The 20951-nt window shown below is 37.2% G+C and overlaps 1 protein-coding gene across 3 annotated transcripts in view; it reads right to left on the bottom strand.

Moving 5' to 3' along the window:
• Positions 1-20951, bottom strand: part of GALNT1 (polypeptide N-acetylgalactosaminyltransferase 1) — a 114294-nt gene that overhangs the window by 66686 nt on the left and 26657 nt on the right. Inside the window, exon 1 of one of the 3 annotated variants that reach the window (XM_033010719.2) lies at positions 12889-12910. The exons of the other annotated variants lie outside the window; for them this stretch is intronic. The gene's annotated coding sequence lies outside the window, so the exon portion shown is untranslated. Of the gene's footprint in view, positions 1-12888; positions 12911-20951 lie in introns of those variants that run through there. 3 annotated transcript variants of the gene reach the window in all.

Genomic DNA, 20951 nt, shown 5'->3' with positions numbered 1-20951 from the left:
AACATGATCCATTTTTACAGACAGGGAAACTAGTCCATTACTGGCTAAATAGCTGTCAAATCTGGGAGCAAATTTTCTTCTATCTGCGCAAGAGTTTTAACTGAAGTATCTATCTATACATCTATCTGGTTAGATGAAGATTCATATTTTAGTGGTTTTGTTAATTTATATATTTCTTCTATATGATCCTAAGATGACAGGCTCTTTATTCAGTGTTGTCCAGACAGTGAGCAGAAATAGCTCTTATAAAACACACAAACAGAAAGCGAACAATGAGAGCAGGACACACAGAGAATGGGCTATGTTGCTATTAATAAGCAAGATGCATCTACCAAGGGCAAATGTTCGCTTTTTTGTAGTGAACTTCCACACACTTAAAAGCTTATAATTTCCCTTTATCTTTTCTTTGGGTTACAAAAATGCCAATTCAGTCATTCCTTCTGCACGTACCATCTTTTCTGTATCACCAGTCATTACCATTACTCTCCTGAGGCAAATTAACTGTGCCTACATCTTTCTTGAAGTACAATGGCCAAAACTGATACATGTCCTCCTGATTATACCACCATTTCTTCATGCCAATACATACACACACCTCTTCTTGCTATGGCTTGTCCTAGATTGGGGAGGGGAATGGGATGGCAGGAAGAACTTAAAACAGTTGTTCTCCATCTTACTATTATGTTATTTTGACCTAAATATAAAGCATTTCACTTATTCTTCTAAATCACATCCTATTCTTTCAGGCCATCTTTCCAACATTCATGATTCTTCTGAGTTGCCATCGCAACTTCACGTATCTGCACTTATTCCCAAACACTTCTTGTCTTCAGATTTCATAACCATATGCTATTCCATTACCCAGTTCATGAACAAGAACAATAAACTGCAACAACTACGCAAAAACCCATACAATATGATTTCCCTTGCTGAAAGCGAGCTACTGAAAAATAAAACTCTGGCTACCGTTAACCTAATGATTTTACACACACCCTAAAATAGCTTTTTTTTTGTCTAGGCCATGTTTCCTTAGCTTTCTCTGTAAGAGTATCACATGTGGCTTTCTCCAGTCCACAAGCTTCCTGTTGCAGAGGATGATAGATTGGCTCGATGACATGTTTCCGATCTTCACAATAAGGCTTCCAAATTTGCTTCCTAAACTGCGTGTTCAAAGAGAGGACTATCTCTCACCTGTAACTACCTCTCTTCAGTATGTTTCTACTCTAGCTGGATTTTCCTTTATATCCTGTCAAGAACAAACATTAAGGCACAGTATGCATGCAGAACTGGATGGTGATTTTCTCATGGTTCCAACTCAAAACAAAAGCCATTTTAGCCAGAAACAGGTAAAAGAGAACAAGGTGAAGAAGATGTACTGTATCCTTTCATTATCTAGATGTAAATACAAAGTAACCCATAAAAAAAGTAATAACCTACACACACTGCTGAAGTGGACAAGCAAGTGGGTTAAGAGACCTGGACACCAATAACAGAATATGTAGGTGAACAAAACCAAGAAAACATCTGCTGCAATAGCAGTTACCAGTAGGTGGATTAAGGCTACCAAGTAGCCATTAGCTTTCAGTGCTCCATGACATGTTACACTGCTACACAATTTAAACTGAAGACTACTTCTGCTTTAAACTGTGCATACAAATAGCTTATAGACCTCAAAAAAAAATTGTTGGAGCTAGGATTTGGAAATGTGGAATCCAAGCAGCTTCTGTTAATAAAAAGTTCTCACATCAACTCCAAGTATTTCATAGGATGAAAGTTAGATGAGGATGCTTCTAGGCAGAGATCTCCCTTGCCAATAATTTTTACTGTCCTGATTTATACTCCATTACCACCAGCTAAATGTTCTGTCCTCACAAGCACCAGACCCTCTGCACAGTGGGTGCCTTAGCTTTTCTAAGTGGCACCTAGCAACAAGGAAAGGTTTTTTTGAAAATTTACTTTTCAGGCGAATTCAATACTCTGAGCTTTAATTTAAACCTAAACAAATTTTAGCCAGCCACTCTGATATGCTGACCGGATTCACAGACACAAATGTTTGTAAAGTGAAAACTATAATCGTCTCTTATTCAAGTAACTGTCTATACTGAAGAGTCTCAATATTTGCATTCCCATTATTCAGAGAACTTTCTTCTGACACCCTTAATGTTAATAACAGCAACAATCATGCAGAACTACCTATGCATAATGAAATATCTATTCCTAATTGTCATTATCCCACTTACCACTTTCACCTCTTCCTCAATATAATATGGATTGAGTGTATGATTTTAGTCATGTATTATCTTCCCAGCCTGTACAGTCAGTTTCTGTTTATTCAGTGACACTTCTCCCCACACACACACACAAAATCATACTGATGCCATAAAGTATGTAGCCGACTCCATTTGGTCAGCATAATTTTCTACTAGCTCAGTCCAATGGTATGACCCTGTACTTGGTCAGAAACATCATAAAAAGGGTGTGAACAGGAAAGTATGAAAAGGAGAGAAAATAATTAGATGAAACTCCAGAGAAAACAGATTTGTAACAGAGAGAACCACATCTTCTACCTGTTGGTCTTGAAGTCACCAACAGTACATACAATAAACAGAGCATACAACAAAACCACCACAGTTTTATTCTGCAAGTCTCCACGGCTTTATCTTATACAAAAGGACAGCAAGGAAAATAATCATTTGAATAAATCTTCCATAACGAAAACAATCCAAAGATTTTTTTTTTCCTGCGTGCAATTTGTCAAAAAATAATATTCATAGGCAGAATTCATAATACAATCAGCAAAACCATGAACACAGGTATGTGTTTAGCAGGTATAAAGGACACACTGCTATCAAACTATGTCCCCCAAACTTACAAAAAATTGTCAAGGTAACAGTTATTTCAATCAGGCTGAAATCTACCGTGTATACCCTTACTTTTCTTGGCCTTCCCCAACGTGTTGTTCACCAACCAAGCAATGAGGCTGGCACGTACAGCTGTGCAAACAACACAGCAGCCCCTTCCTCTCACGGGCCTTCTGTCTTCCGGGGACACTGACTCAAAGCAACACAAGCCAACACTAGCAGCGTATGACAGGGACCAAGAGTGATTGAACCCATAGGGGGATTTTTAAGTAAACACATTTAGTAGTCAACTGAAAAATGCACCCTCCACTGCCCCACCCCCAAATCAAGACTGCAGCAAAGCTTATTTTCACTTTGCTTGAGAGTACTACACTGCTAGAAAGCACAAAAAAAAAAAAATACAAGACAATCTACTGCTTTCAACAGTAAAGTGTCTACTACCATATTCAGCATCATTACTAAATCTCTGTGGACTGTACAAAATACCTTTTTCATAATTCAAACAGTACCTACACGGAATTGCGCAACTCAAAAAAGAAAAATAACTATCTTTCACAACCTCACAACTGCTCTCCAGAAAGACAAAACCCAAATTGTTTGCAAATCGGGAGCAGCACTACAGGTCTGTAAAGATGATGGAAGTTTTTCTTAACTATCATGATTCAAAAACATTAGTAAAGCAATCAGCAAAACCAGTTTATTTTGACAGCATTAATATACATCAGCCTTACTTATGAGCATGGAGCATCAATGGTATGGGCATGCTTGACTTCAGTGGGACTATCAACAGAGTTGTGTGTTGACTGCTGCGAGCTGGCAGATACCCTCTCCACCTTCTCTTCAGCCTCCAGGGAACACTACCCTCACAAGTATGCAAAGCAACCAGCACAGATTCGTATGGAGGATGTGAGCCACGGTGCAAAATGCATTAGCCACCTCTCAGCTCCTTCAGCTGACAAAGCACTCACTATGAAGGAACCCAGAAGACAAAAAAAATAAGATTTATTGTCAACTATAAGTTTTCTGTTTGTTTTGTTTGTTTATAAGGAGTGGGTAATTTAGTTTTTCAGTAATATTTCTATTGTAGTGGGATGCTGCAAACTTAGTGATTGGAGCTGTACTTCCCTCTCACAATCTCCACCTTCCTACCCTATGATGCAATAGTGTCAAACTCCAGTCTTGTCTTCTCTCCCCCTGCTCACGAGCACTCAGGTGGGACCAACAGCAGATGCACACCCCTGACATCAGAGGCAACACATTTCCTGTATAGACAGCACCGACTTTGGACCTCAATGACAATTCTTCACCACAAGTCACATGAAGCTCAGGAGACATCAGATAATCATCCCTTACTGTAACAGTTCAAGTAGTCATCTTCCCCCAAAAAAGTGAGCATGGCAACAGCCTTAAACCAAGCAGCAGCAGCGAGGCAGAATCATCAACCCCCTCCTGTATGCCAACTGGCATTAGCCCCAGCTACGTATATGGAAATGTGTGTACATACCTGTGCACACGTAGTACACATGCAAAGTGGATTTATTCATTTAGTTATTACGAATGCGGCTCGACTTCCACTTTCAAAGCACTGTTCTTTGCTAGAAAAAGTGTACGTGACAAACACTGGCAAACAAACACAGGATCCCTTCAGCTGAGAAAGATGATGCTTTCTGTTTAACCTTTTCTGGTCTCCTCTGACTCATTAGAAAGAAGTTCTCAGACCTCCTGATGAAAAAAATCCTATTTATTTATGAATAGGAAATAGCTTAATACACAACTACATTAAAATCAATCACAGCTGCCTTCGTAAACATTCAGTAAAACTGCGTGCCCTGTGATGATCAATGCTTCCTCCAACAGTGAACAGTGAGCTTCAGGAAAGCTGCCTGATATATTCTCAGGTATAATACTCAGTTGAATAATCTGTAACCTCTCATTTTTTGATCTGATACAGAAAACCCAAAGAGTAGGAAAGCTTACAGGGGAAGGGTGTGGGGGAACAGTTTAGAAAAAAAAAAAAATTACCTGAGTTATTGTCATACCCAGTATCTCCATTTCCACTGATAATTTTTAATGAACTACAGAAAGTAAGATACCTACAGATATTTCCCATTACCTCAGAGATGATCACAGGAATGCAAAATTACGCATATTCAAATATGCTGCTTTAATGGTGCTTAAAAAAAAAAAAAAAAAAAAAATCACAACCTCAGCCTTCTACAAGCCACAAAATCAGTTTGCAAGTGGCAGCAGGCAACTGTGGGACAATAAAATTACAGTAACTCTGTCCTATACGTAGAGAAAGGGAACTACAGAATTGCTCTACTTTTGACCAAAGGCTTAGCTTTTTTGGAGATCACACACATACAGCATTATAGCGTGCACTGTAGCATATTACTTAAAGTGAGAAAAGTGGGAGGGGGAGATATCCAAGCAAGATCCTAAAACTTGTCATTCACAACAGGCAGTACTTGAAATAAATCAACTGGTAAATTTGTAAAAGCAAATGTCAAGTTTACACACTGCTTCCCAGCATTTATAAAGGATCTCAATGATATAATATTTTCTCATGAAGATAATAAAGTGCTAAGTGGTAGAAAGTCCCCAAAGTAAAACCACTGCTCCACACATCTAATTATGGCTGTTTAGACACTGAGAAATCATTCCTTCCAGCACTGTGGCATAAGAGACAATCTACTGTCTGTTCAGCTCTATACCTTCACTGCAAAAGAAGTAGTAACATTAGAGTCCTTACTCTAAACCAAGTGATTTATGGCTGGATACAGCACTAAAAAAAGGCTGTTTATATATTTACTAACTTAAGAACCAAATGTAACCATAAAAAACCCTCACAAATCAAATACAAAGTATTCTCTTGCAAGATGTAATTAGCACTTGTTAAAGAGGAGAGTGAGAAAATTGTATTCTTGTCCACCAGCTTTTATGAAGCCCTATACTATCACACATTACAACATTAGCCCCCCAGTAAGTAACGGAAATATCAGAGTTTAAGAGGTGAACAAGCATATCCTAACTCCAAAGTCCAAAATAACACACTGCTTATTAGGAAGGCTTTAACTCAGCACATAAAAGTAAACCTTTAGAAAAAAAAAAACTTATCCTAGGGCACAGAAGTAATACATAAAACCTCCCCTAGGAGAAGTCTGGCCTGGGGACTCAGTTATTTGAAAATATTAAAGCTCTATTTAAAACAAAATTTTTGTGATGAAGGAAATAAATGCAAGTGAAGAGGGAAAGGTTTGCTGCCTTCTGCCAGATTTAAAGCATTTCAGTAAGACTGTCTGTCAGTGTCAACAGGAGAATACGTACCCTAAAACAACAAACTGCTTGACTGAGCATATGTCTTCACACACAAATACTAACCCTCCCACAGAAATTCTAGTTTCAGCTATCTTCATCTGCCTCCAGGCAAAGCTCTGCTGCTTGCAACAGTATCTGGAATTTAGCTGAGCTGACAAATGACTATCATTTCTCATTTGCAAGAGTAGGAAGATCACTTTAAACAAAAAAAAAAAAAAAATTCTTCCATTCTTTTAAGTAGAAACAGGCAGGCAAGCATTTTCTGGCTTCAGGTGAGATAATGGTCCCTATTTCAGGAATTTTTGTTTGCCACGAAGGAACACAGGAAATGTTATGTTATCAAGTTTCCAAAACAATGGATTCAGTTGGTAATATGGATCCTAAATTCTTTCTTGTCCCTTTCTGTAAAAATCGGTAACAGGTAGTTGAAACAGAATACTGAGTGCTATTAACACTGTCATAACAAGGATGAGGAAACTGAGACAATAAACCAATGAATTAGCTTTTCAAAAAAAAAAAAAAAAAAGCACTGCTGTTTTAATGCAGCATTTAGCAATGTAGCAATACAGCAGTTTCCCAATTCATGCTGCAAACGTTAAGATTTCTTCCTAGAAATACCATTGCACTTAGTTTACTAATTGCTGAGTCAGTCAGATGTTTGCAGAGCCTTCCCTTCTACAAGCACAAACCCAGAAGATACTTCAGTATACAGGAAAAGGTAGGCAGTTTACATAGACATCATGCCTAAAATCAAGTAAAAAAAAAAAATCTCAAGAATCAGCACGGTAGCTCAGGGCATAACAATGTCCCCTAGTCCCTAAGTATTTGCTTCTATCCCCACACTCCTTTCTGACAACATCATATTTGGGTACAGGTTAGAGCTAATTTAGCACAGAAATGCACTGCAATCCAGAAAATTTTGCAATCTGATTTACAACACATGCCTAAGGCAGGGAAAGAATGGCCAGGAAGACTGTTTACTTCAGCAGCAGTGGCAGACTGGCACGCTCATGAAGCTAACAACCTAATTCTTAAATTTTGAGATTTGCCATTGTTGTTACAGTAAATCTCAACAGGCCTGTCAGTGGTAATTATGTCTTCTCTTTTCTCTAATTGTTTGTTTTTCAGTTATTCTGTATCTGTTTTCCATCTCAGTTTAAACACCTCTTTAGCAGCTGGACCAGGAATGTTGTGTATTATGTCATTACATCATGAGGGAAGGATTACTAATCTAATACATGGCAGAATTCTTCAGGGTCTGAGAAACTTTCACTACTGAAAATCTCCAACAGCTATTCAGATGCAAATTCAACAGTTTAGCATTTTCAGTAACTGGAAAGACATCAGTTGTATGAACTCTTGCTTCCCTAAACCACCTGGCTGGTTCAGGATTGAGGAATAATTATTTTTTGAATATTCTAGAAAGGGATGAAACGGTCACCTTGCATATAGAAACTCATCTTAGGGTACATCAAAAGTTAGGTAGCAATATGAAAACAAGTAGGCTTGGTACTTGCTATGTTGAAAGGAAGGTCAGGATATAGAGCGAACTATAATTTACAGAATAAAATCTGAACATTTTATTTGACAGCAGATATGCTATACTATAGAACACTTCAGCAAGCACCAAAATGAAAGAAGGCACCTTGTAAAAATACAGTTAAATAAAGAGTGATAAAAATATGAATGTACTACTTTTCTTCAATCAACACTGAATTATTCTTATTCCTTTAGAAAGATGGAAAAAAATATTTGGAAGTATTCTACTGTCTTAAACCACTTATCCCAAAATGTTTAACTTGCCATCAAGAAAAGCAAGCAGGAATCTCTAAACACTTTTGCACACCTCCTGATGGGCCAAACCAAAGCATCCCAACTCATTCAGCTCAACTGCCTGAGAAAGTCATACCCTTAGTAAACCACTTCTTCACACTGGCTCACAGGGAGACATCAACTAACTTTTTCTGCATCTGTTATGAAATGGCTATGTTTTTTAAAGACCCAAATCCAATTCAGCATTAGTAACTAAGCTAGAAAAGCAGTGCCAGCTGAAAAAGCATTTCTAAGACCTTCCTCTGCAACTGAAAACGGGGCTTGCTATTACCTTCCTGGGAGGCTCCCACCAAAACAGAAGACCATCCATTTGTAAAAATACCTAAGCTGGATTTCCATAGTATGATACACGAACATTTAGCTTCAGATTACTTTGATATAAAATTAATAAGAACCAACTTAAAAGTAGCAGCTCAAATGCTTCATCAGCTTCAAAAAAATAGTAAATGCTGAGAACAGTTATTTGCTCTGCAAGCTGAAGTGTTCTACAGACCAAGTATGCTCAAACCACTGATTTGTCAGCATTGCTCTTAATTTGGCACCAAAAAGCATTCCGCACTTCCAGAAACTAAGTTCTAAATAGAAAGACGATGACTTAAATATGATCCTTTCAGCAAAAGCCTTATCAACCTTCCATGTTAATGGAAAAAAATACATGCAGAATGGAAAATTCAATTTGATTTTCCATACTGTAACAACAATATTCTGCTTACTCATCAAGAATGAATATGGCAAAAAAAGTTTGTAAAATACTTAAAGTTCAGTGCTATCTTCAGCACACAAATGTAAAAGGAAACTACAAGAATTTAGAGAGCATGCACATCTAACTTTTTATATAACTATCTTGCCTGCCTGGTTGGGAGTACCATGTAATTTTTTGCTCAAGAGACATCATGTCTTATCCAAATACATCAGCTCTCTTTTCTGCCTCCTCAGTGATTACTCCAACATACCCCAGGGCTATAACAGTGTGCCCTATGCTGTAAATGAAAGCAGATGGTTTTACATTTTACTGAAGTATATAAACTTCTCCTATTTCTTGTAAAGATCCCACTGATATTTTCTACTAATCCTAGTTTATCCTCTTTTGCCTGAATTGTATCAATGATTTTAGCATTTAAAGTATTTGTTTCTCCATTTTTACATTTCCATTTCCAGAAAGCATAAGCAAGCACAAAAAGGAAACTAAGTTCTATGTCAGAAGTAAATTTCACTTTTGTCAGAGACAAGAGGGGCAGGAAGTCAGTCAAACTGGTTTTTTTTGTTTTTTTTGTTTTTTTTTTCCTACCTGAAATTGGCTACAGGCTAATCATGCTAATCAAAACTTTCACCTCCCAACAGGTAGGTTCCCTCCAGTCTAACACTTCTGCATTCTCTTAATAGTGCTGGATTTGCAAAATCTTTTACTAATTAGTTTGCTACACAAGTGTAACTGTTGCTATTAGACAAAAGAAGTAGAGAGATACTATTTAGGCATTTAAATATGTTTGTTATCTCTTAGAGCAAGACATTTACATTTTATTCTCTCTTGCCAATTCATCTGTTCCCTTCTCCTACAGGTTTTCAGTTGCCCAGTTCCTGTCTGCCTATACTTGGAGCACCCACCACACACCTTTAGGCAAAGCATTGGCTAACAGACTCGCCAATGCTGTTTGTAGCTACAGTAAATTAAAAAGTTAGAAAGAGGAATATCATTGCTTCCTCCGTATTGCTCAGTGCATTGTCCAGGGAAGGTGAAAGATCACAGCTTTATCACAGTCTCATCACCTGGATCTTGTACTGGAGTTATTTCAAAGCTGTTGTTACCAAAGCCTCTTATTCTGACCCACCCCCAACTACTTTTGATCGTTAAAAGAATCTTGGTAACATCACTTACACCACCCAGTCCCGTTTTCCTCAAACATTTGCTCTTTGAGGAAATCTATTGCTTTTGAAACAGCCTTCAAAGAAGCAATGTCTCATTATCAGATTTTGTTTTATTTTAGGAGGAGCCAATAGCACAGTATTTCAATATTGTGACCCAGTGATTTACTTACAATGCTTTGAAAAGAATGTCAATGACCCACGAACATTACCAGAATGAAGGGAATTTTGAGTGTAACAATGTATTGTATTGCATGTAATTTGCAAATTTTTGTTAATATGCTAAAAGAAAAAAAAAAAAAAAAAGACCAATCCCTGTTAGGCAGATCAACATTAACACAGAATTCAGATACCATTAGCAACAAATGAAAGAATAGTTACAATATACCTTAAGACAGCCTATGCTTTTTTCTTAGGATGTATTCAATTCAAGGCTTGAAGCAACCAAGTCTTGATGATTATCCTTTTTTTATGCCAATAATGTTACACATTACACGTAGAAAAAGCAGATGATTCAGGTAAAAATTGGAGTGAAAGTATAGGCGACAACTATGTTAAAAAAATGTCACACTTACATTAACATTTCACTTCATAGTAACAGTCAGGTCCTTAAAATTATATCATTTAGTAGCATTCAGGAAAGTGAGAGATTATTATTATTATTAACAGTTACACCATTATTTGCAGTATAAGAAGTCTTTCCTAATAGTTTCTGTGCCATTACAGTATAGAACACCTGTCTACCGAAGAAACTAGGTCATAACTAAATATCCAACAACTGAATTTGAAGAAAGTCTGACTAGACAGTTGCTTTATTAATTTTCTCATACCACTCTTCTGTGCAAGTAGCTGTCACAGTTAAGCAGTAAGCCTTGGTTTTCCCAAGGCACTAAGGTATCCAGTTTAATTTTAGTGTAGAAAATGTCAACATGAAGATGGTGAATTGAGCTTATTTCATTCCTTTCCCTCATGGTATTCAGAAAGTAAACAAACTAGATTATCACTCTCCCTAATGACATCAGCTTACGTACCTTACATGTGCGAACAGTACGTTAATCTTCTCATCTTGTCTGAAGTCTGCTCTCCTGTTCTCCTCCTGGTTTTTCAGGAGGAGAACAAGAGATGGTACACTTACCAAATAGCCACTTTATAAGCTAATTATCTATGAATTGATTTCAAACTACTCCCATAAAAAAGAAAAAAAAAATCAGTAAATTAAGATTGAAAATTCATAAGCAAACTGTAGAAACTTTGTGTCGGAGAAAAGAAACATGACCAAGGACTCATTAATGCAAGCAAAGTGGTGCAACTTCTACTACTGTGCTCTAAAAAACTACCCTGTAGCAGCAGCTGGCTACTTTTTTATAATTTCAAAGGACCAGCTGCAGTAGGAGCAGCAGCACACTGAAAAATACCTGATGGAACATCAATGCCTAGAAATAAGTTACAGTCTATCTGCAAGCAGCCCTTGCTAAAACAAGTTATCCTGCCTTGTGGAAAGCAGAACTTGTGGCCTGATCTCCCACAGATTTGAGTGCATAGCAGTAACCTCAGCACCTTGGTACTGCTGCCCCTTATAAACTCGCCTTTATTCCTCCATCCAAAAACCAGCCACTCCCCACATGATACTATTACATCTTCCCTATGTCTCTTAATTACCAAATCAGCAAGAGGTATCACATGCTGGGGTTTGTTCCAAGGTTTAGGTATGCCATCTGGTCAGTCAAAAACACGGCTCGCTGGTGAACTGGCAGGCTAGAAAAGAACAGGCAACAGGAGAGCTGTTGTCTTTCTATTTCCTCAGCACCAATTTTCTCCAAACTTGTGCCGATTTAATATTTTGGGGACTTTTGCCCTTCGAGTGTGACTTAAAAGCAGCCTACAGAGTGGGGGGGAAAGAAGGTGTGGGCGAAGAGCAACGGAGGGCTGCTGCTCAAACTGCCTCAAAAGTCAACTCTTCCTCTCCTGCCACAGTGAATTTTGTTGCCTGGCTGGGGCAAGCATTCATCTAAAAACACTATTAGCTTTTACAACAAGGACTACCACAGGGCATGATGTTACCATATTTGACATATGATGAAAAAACAGACAAACTGCGGGCAGAGAACAGAACCCCTGCCAAGCGCTGGCATGACCGGGGAAACATCCCTCCCATCATTTAAACACTGGACATTTGATCCATGTAGATGCAGCCAAAGCAAGTGTCTGAGTTTTTTCAAATGTCCTCCAAACTTTTTGTGTATTAAACTTTTGTCTTTAACTTTCCTCTCTCCTCAAAGAGCCATGTTAAAAAAAAAAAAAAGTTTATAATTCTATTAAGCATTTTTTTAAAAAAACTGAACAGACAATAGTATTTCTTCCATAAAACTTCATTTGAAGTAGATACAAAGATTTTCAGACATATACACAGTTTTAAGATAGAAGCCTTAAAATTTCCCTGGTCAATATACAGTTAATTTCATAAGGTTGGAGGTTTTTCAGTAATGTTCATCCATAAGCAGTCAAGGTTTTATAAATACTCTTCCTCCATCTGAAACAATTACTTTTTAGAAAAGGAAGATCATTCTTCAACAATTGTTTGCACAAGGCTGGCTAAACTTTCTCCTTGTGTCTGGCAAGTGGCTGCTCAGCCCGTGACAAGTTTCACGATGCCAAAGCAGTAGCAGTTCTAGCCACCACCAAAGAGTCAAACTAATCGCCTTTCCTCCAAACCCCAAGGCTGTGATTTGGAAATCTTTAAACACAGTGTTTTGTCACTTGGGCCAGTGTGTTCATTTCCTCTTCAATATGCCCAGCCATAAATAGATTTCAATTTACTTCAAAGATGCCAGTCATCACTTTTCTCTTAAAGTAGTTCTGTCTATTGTCCCTGACGTATCCAACTATGTAACAGTTTAATACATTGTTAAAACACAAAGGAACTCATTAAGTTATTCAAAATACATTGAAATGTCTCTAGTAAATTAAATTATGTCAAGAACTCATGTGTAAAGTAAAATACAAGATCTCACACCTTTTCTGAATACTCTCCAAGCACCAGTACACTAAAATGAACATTCTCAGTAAGCTGACTTTGAGGTAATCGTCTTTTTTTCTGAAATACTTGGGTTACACTAAAAAAAAAAAAAAATATGATCCTTTGGAAAAGGTTGAGCTTCATTTTCAGGCAGTCAGGTCTCTAAGACATGTCAAACTAGAGATCAAAAAAAAAAAAACCACACACACAACCAAATCATTAGCAATTTCTATTATTTTTACTTCTTTCAGATACATTTCTCCACTACCGTTCTGGAATCATTACCTCACCCTTCTGAATAAAAATTAATGATATACCCAACCACTCATCAGGCACCCAAACAAATGGAATAAGTGGAGAAATCACGAATTATGAAAACTGTTAAACTGGTATGCTACAACAGTAACTGATAAGAGCTGTTTTAAATTAACAATTAGCCAGCATTTTACGAGTGACAGATAGAGAAGCAAACACAGTCTCTTAGAATAACAAGAAATTGTTCTTGGTTTTGCTCCATAGAAATAGATTGTACAGCTCATCCCTGCAGACGGAAGCAGTAAAGAATCATAATTTCATTACCCTCTGTAACAAAAGATGGTTTGATAAGAAAGTTGGTATCAAATATCTTTATAGCCTTAGAATTGAAAGTTTAGTCATGATAATCCCAAGGTCAAACATTTGATTTGGAAATCAGTGCCTGACTTGGATGCTATCTGTGTCTGGGCTCTTCTGTATAGAAGTGACAATAAAGAAAGCCTGCTTGTTTTAAAAACCATGCCATTGTGGATTCTTATTTAAAAACGCCAATAATCCAAACGAGTGGATTAGTGCAAAGCAGTGACTGCAACTCAGTGCTATTCAACTCTACTGCAAATAACATGAGGTATGCTATAAAAAATAAAAGGCATTGTTTTCCTGGCAGAAGCAGCGATGTTTTACGAAGTTTCCAACAAAGAGGAAAACGTGGTTAAAAAAGAGTCCTTAGATGTCTTTCAAATATACATAACTCTCATGAAACATAGAGAAACCATTGTTTCAGCTCTAAGAAGTTCTTACTGTGTTTGGGAAAGCACAATTTGGGGGGAAAAAGGAATAGTCATGATAGTCTAAAACTGCATAAGAAAGCTTTGATATAATCCAAAGCAAGAAAATTACACATTATTGTACTTCTGTGAATCAGATCACAGCTGAGATTGAGACAATTGGTTTCTTGCACACAGCAGATTTCAAGCATTAACTGGTTGCAGAAGAGTGATTAGTTTTCCTGGACATGGAAAGATAAAAAAGATGTGATTTGACAACTCTGCAAAATCCAAAAGAGAACTAGAAGAAAGAAACATGAGGAAGGAAAGAAAGAAAGAAAGAAAATAAATAACTTCCAGAAACAAGAGGCTTGGTTTTCTGGTTTTTATAGGTCTTATTTTTTAAAGATTTAACAAATTCAATATACAAGATTACTTGGTTTCTTTTGGGCATTGGTTACCTTACATTTTTTTTAAATTAACTACTGCAGATCCCAAGTTTCTTTGATTTAGAACTACACTGTAAAGTTACACATATAGCATGACAAGCATATTTTGGTAGAGAAAAAAGTTTTGTGCTGGGTCTGCATACACAAGGTGAACGTTGCTTTAAAGTGTTTTAATGAGTTCTGGCTACTCACTAGACTCCTAGAATTGTTCATGTTTTTTAAACACCCTTTTTCATTTGATGACATGACACCATAGCAGAATAATGCAAATAATATTATGAAGTAGTACTTGAATTTGTAATACCAAACAAATAGCCTTCAACTTTTAACAACTGTACCATATGCCCTTTGAATATATAAGTTAAGATTTTTTTCAGATGCTTTTGTCAGAGTAACCCTGATTCTGCTGCACCGCATTTCAGTATCTTTCTTCCAACTACACTTATGCAAAAGTTGATGGATTGTTTAATATTTTCTTCAGGAGTCTGCTAGTGTTGCTGTGCAGTCACGGTACCAAATTTTGTCTCATTCTTTAACATATCGTACAACAAAGTAGTATTTCAACTATAAACATACAACTTATTTTAGACTTGATAAAATATTAACGCAGCTCCCAGCAATTCAATGAATCTATTCACAGCCAAACATCAAATACAGGTTTTAGAGCATGTAAAACTTATAATGAACATTATTTTTCTCTAAAGCTATGCTAGCAATACTTTTGTAGCTCTCAGCACATTAGAGTTATTTTAAAGGCGAGATTATTGCCCATTTACTTCTGGAACTGCGCACAGCTGAAGCAGTCCTTAAGGCTGATGTTGCTCTACACACTGAAAATACTTCAGTCCAATGTTTGTAAAACCTGTGATGCCATACGTAAAAACCAATTTGAAGATGAAAAAACCCCCACATTTTTGATGAGTATGCCATCTAACATATCAGCAGCTGCCTCATTCTCTTCTGCTTTAGGAGAGAACTTGAGCTTTTACAAAGAATAAAGAATGCCTGTGCATCCTTCCTGTCACGTTATTCTCCATATTCACTGCAGTGCCCTAATAAACCACAGCAGAAGTTGAAGAAAAGGGACCACTGAGCAGAGCTTGGAGTCGTTTACCCACAGCTATCTTAGAGCACATTTCCAAAACATTACTAGTCTGTTCTTTAAAGAGGTCAGACACTTAGATTAAACGTAAGTCTCAAGCAAACGCAAGTTTAACTTATTGGACTTTCCCATCCTATCTGTAAACCTTTTTATACACAAACAGTATTGAAGCAAAGAGTAAGTCACAGTAAGTATCTAAAGGCCTTTCGAAGTTTGTGAGAAGGTAGAAGTGTGTCATTTTTAATCTTCATTAAGGCTCCTGAAGGTCATACTACGCTTTTCTACTCCCTAAAGTTACTGAACTGAATGACTTAGTATTTTTCATGCTGTTTCCAAGACTTTCAGTTCAGAAAAATAAACCACAAAATCAAATATTTAGAAATGGCAGCCTGAAAAAGGACTCCATTTTTATAACTTCTCTTTGCAGGCAGAGAGCCTTAAGGAGCGAGTTTCATTTTTCGTAAAATATATATTTCAAATAAACCTATTTAAACTGTTGTACTTCTGCTGCATTTTAGGAAGCTTAATATTTGTAGTACGATGCATACACGCCCACACTATCTCCAGAATATGAAAACAAACCAGGTTTACTAAGCTATTACTAATTTAAGTACCTGTACATCTTAAACTTCTGATCAGTGAGGCCTGAAGAAAAAATTGCAAGAGCATATTGGAAAAGGGGTAAACAGTCCCACACTGCTTGCAGGGGTGGGGATTCTTTTGGCTATTCTAAGTACACCTGTTATTCCGAGTATCTCTTTGGAACAAAAGCACTCTGGTATGCTGTCTTCAACCGTTTTTCAAAGATAAAGATAGCAGACATTCACTTCGTTCCCATGATGCTATAGACAACAGAGTTTAAAACCACAATGTGGTCTTTAAAACAAAGAGTTCTGTCGAAAAACGTCCTTGACTTCTTTACAACAGCCACTCTCTCACAAATTGGACATTCAAAGCGGTGCTCTGATCAGCAAAAACTGAAGTAATTTCTTACAGAAGTACTATCTGAAGACAACAGTCAAAGCTGAGTTTTGTATCTAGAATTAGGATTCAGCTCCTGTGTTTGAGACGTGCATCAATCCCGATTACCCGGAGTACACAACGAACTGAAAAATAAATAAATCCATTAGTTTAATTTTAATTTAAATGAGTCCTTAAAGATACTTTAAAAATGTCCCATCAACAGATGGTCTCTCTTCAATGTATTTAATGCAGAAACATCATGAACAGGATATGCACATAAGAGCCCAGGTTGTTCTTAATACTAAATTATTCATAATGGTAATCAAACCCATGAATCTCACACAGAGTGAAAGCACAATTCTGACCAATCTCATTCTTTCACCTACAACTAATTTGCACTTGGATCATCCGAAGATTCAGAAGCCTACTGTACTTGTGGGGGTTTTTTGTTTGTTTGTTTGTGTGTGGGTTTTTTTTTTTTAAAAAAAAAAAAAAAACAACCTAGCAAAGTTAAGAACTGACAACGTGAAATTACACCCACTTGTCACCCACCTTTGGGGTGAGAGACAGCTTTATGCTTGGTCCTAGTCCTTGTTCATCCTGGCCACTCTGGCTGAACTCATTTTAAAACACTGTTGTGGAGACATCTGATTAATACCAGTACTAGATACCTCTTTCTCTTTATAGAGGTCCATGGTCATTTGAGTGATTCTTCATTCTGCTTTTCAGTCAGCTTCTTTATTCAGACATGTATTGAGCACTTCCAAATCTCTCTCTACACACTGACAGTTCCTTCCAACCGATTATCAGTATTCCCATCCCCTGGTTTGTTCCTCACAGAACCCTCAAAAAAAAAAAAAATAAAAAAAATTGCTCCCTTCTCCCTGGAAGAATCCTGGCATTACCACTTCCCTTTTAATTTTCAGTGTAATTCTGGTTATCATTCACAAATTGCACTAAAGCATTGCTAGTTCACAGAGTGCAAGCTTAAATGGCATGGGAAAAGATAAGATAATGATAACCCATGGCTACAGAAAAGTAAACAGATTTGAATTCAGGTTCTTCAGGCTCTGTTGGCCTTCAACATGTTGTCCCTGTAAAATTAGGCTAGTATTCCCATCTCCTGCAGAACTACTTAATGCAAGGTATTTATGCACTGTGATATTATCATAATTCCTGTGGCTGACGGGAAGCACCAGCTGAAGTTCTGGAGTCTATTCTGATGCACTGCAAAAAAGTCAAACACCATGAAATACCCTCTCACTGGCCTGTAACAAGTTTTCACAGGCAACGTGGATGTCAAATATCATCCTGATTCAACTGTTCTGCTTAACTGGAATGACAAATTTTGTCATATGACATCACTTACACACCCGGAATTCTCTTATATGAAGAAATATTGAAACTCAACATGAAAGTAATACCACACCCCATTATAAAGAAATACTGATTGTACAAAAAATGCTAAGTCCATCTACAGTAAGAAATCCTACAAAAAAAAATAATTCCTAGAGACTCTACCACTTGCACAGCTTAACCAATATTAGCACTAGTGAAAACAAAGTAGACTTTCCAAAACATTTACATTATTACATCAGCTTGAAATTTACAGGAAAAAGCTTTAAAAAGCAAGATGAGTGTTGCGGAACAAAAGAGCAGTTCACACATTCTGCCTCCAAAGGATGCTAATGCTCTTTCAGCTAGACAGCAGAACACTGAACTGGCTTATCTTTTGGATAAGTTTTCTAACAGAGTAAAGTTTCTGAAAGTTGACACCAGCATGGCACAAGAAGAAAAAAAAAAAAAAAAAGTATGAAAACACTTCCCTACTTAACTAGGAATAAATTTCACAGCAGTTGTACATCATCTGGTCCCACAGCAGCAAACTGCCTGTGCTTTATACTGTTCTTCACTAGCAGTAACTTCTCACAGAACATACACACACGTCTTAATGATCAGCAGAATACACAGAATAGCAGCCTACAACACAAACAGTGCTCAATATCCCTACCTGTATATCTCTCTCAAATGCTGGAAAAGATCCAATAATAAAGGAAAAATACATGAGCTGAAACTATCAATGGGAGTTGCAGTGATCATTAAACATGGATTCCAGTGAAAAGGCACCATTACAAAGCTCTGACTATTAAGGATATCTTTTTAATTCCACAAAAATTAAGATGACCACCCCAACACCAAAACCAAATATCTTGTCAGGAAAACAAGTTTGGAAGATACTTCAGAATCAAATTCCATACCATAGTTACCTACTACTTAAAGGCAGAAGAGGAGAAGAAAAAAAAAAAAAAAAAGCGCGGTGCAGTTTTTTTTAACAATTGAAAATAAAGCCCTGGATGACAGAAGCAAGGGTGGCAAGAAATATCAAAATACAATCTAGGGAAACCACCTTGCCCAAGGCACCTCTTCTTAGCTGACCCAGGTCTCCAAGCACATTTGCTTTCAGTGACAATTGACATTATCAGCCAAACACACCTCTCTGCTATTGCAACTTCTGAGTTGACCGCTCAGTTCCCCTGGCCCTTCGAACAAAGGCACAAGGAATCAAAGTTGTATTTCCTACAAGAAACTACAAACCGCCACTCAGTAGCCTGTATGGTTCCAGGCTTTGCAATTCAAGTTAATTCTCTTTAGTGGATTATAACCAGATCTTTATGTGAACCTGATGGTAAGAATGCCTCAATGAGTTGAGAGTTACTACAAACAGTACATACACAAGATATTTATGCAGTGCTCAAAGTCACAAGTTTCTAATTTAGCCGAAAGTAAATGCCCCATAAGAACCTTCATATTTCATAGTGTAAAACCATATTTAAGTAATCAGAAGGTGAATAATAGAGCAGTTAGCCAGCTCTTTAATACATTAGCTAAAAGTATATCAATTCCATTGATTTTTCTGATGGGCCGATTTCACATAATGGATTAAGCTCACTAGAAAGACTATAAAAGGGAACAAATGCTTTGCCAGAATGAGTGGAAGATTGTGTCAAAATGCTTTTATGACAAGCACACAGTTAAAACATTTTATCTGGGGATGTTAAATTTAGAATACTACTGTCAAGAATAGATGTGGTGCTAGAAGTTGAGTAAAAGCCATTGTTACAACACTGCAGATACATTTTGAAGATTTCAGCTATATTTTCCTGTAAATATTTTGGTTTATTCCTAGCTAAGGAACAGGAAGCTTGGACTATGAAGACATAGTCAAACTTCACCACGGCAAAAGGTTAACAGCACGACTCTTCAAGGATCCATAAAGCAAGCAACATTTAAAGGCACTAATTAATGATCTGGGACAGAAAATAGAAAAGTTAACTGTTATGCAGATTAGTCAAGTACAGAAGACCAAAAGTGTAACCAGCTGGGAGTTAATCAACCATGAAGTATAGGTAACACAGTGGCGGATAAAATTCAATGTTAATAAATGCAGAAGAAGTGTCACCGAAAGTTAAAGACAAAATTATTAGTATGGTCAGCAACCTTCTAAATTAAGTAGACCTAGTATAAACAAGCAGGGATTGCAAACATCCCTGTGGAACTCAAGGACGATCTCTGTTCAGTATGAGTACACAGTTGTTGAAAATTAAAAGTATCAGGATTCAAAAGCAGCGGTGGCAAGCACGAGCAGAACTGCGGTATCTTCATGTAAAACGAGTGCTTCGTTCTTAATCGTTACTTGAAAAAGGCTGCTGTAGTATTAGATTAGGTGGAGAACTAAAAATTAGTACTGTTAATACAAAGAATCACAAAGCAAGACATGAAAAAATACACAGTTATAAGCAGACTAAACAACAAACAGTAGGGAAATAATTTACACCTCAAAAATTAAGATGCTGCTCAGTGAAAGCGGGAAGTATACAGTTCAGAGGTATGCTTTTTTGATTTGATGCATAATTAAATATTCAAAGTAGTGCATCATTATAATAAAGAGCCTGCCAATAGTCAAAGAAGGACAGAAAACTGGACTGGGATGAGGAACACCACCTTTACGGATCTAAGCCTACTTCTATTACATATTGGTGTAATACCCATACTGTAACAGAAGTACTCAACATTTGCCTCCTTTAACTCTTCTTATATCCACTGCATGCTATCCGTGTAGATGAACCCCAAATAAACTCCACTGCCACAATTTCAATGCTAAAATCACCACGTTGGCCCCGGGCCGGCCTGGGGTTGGGGGCCCCTTCCAAACAAACTTTAAAAAACGAGATCCTGAAGAGCGACACTGGAATGCAAAACATACACTGTAACTTGGCCTAAAGGACAGCACCACAGACTTCCAGATTCTGGTTCACAATTTAAGACAAACAAAAGAACTCCAAAATTCCTGATCAAGTGATTGGTTTGTAAGTATAAAACAGCACCATTCGCATAAGCACCACTCCAACAGCTAAGAGGTGTCTGAATGCATCTTATACGAAAATAAAAAGTTGTATTTCAATTTGTAGGCCAGTTCTTTTCCTTGTGAGCACCGAGGTCTCCCAATACAGGTCAACTTGCATC

Source organism: Tyto alba, unplaced genomic scaffold (assembly GCF_018691265.1).
Source record: "Tyto alba isolate M040663 unplaced genomic scaffold, T.alba_DEE_v4.0 Super-Scaffold_27, whole genome shotgun sequence".
NCBI classification, from domain to species: domain Eukaryota; kingdom Metazoa; phylum Chordata; class Aves; order Strigiformes; family Tytonidae; genus Tyto; species Tyto alba.
The sequence above is the reverse complement of the archived record's forward strand: the minus strand, read 5'-3'. Positions and strand labels throughout refer to the sequence as shown.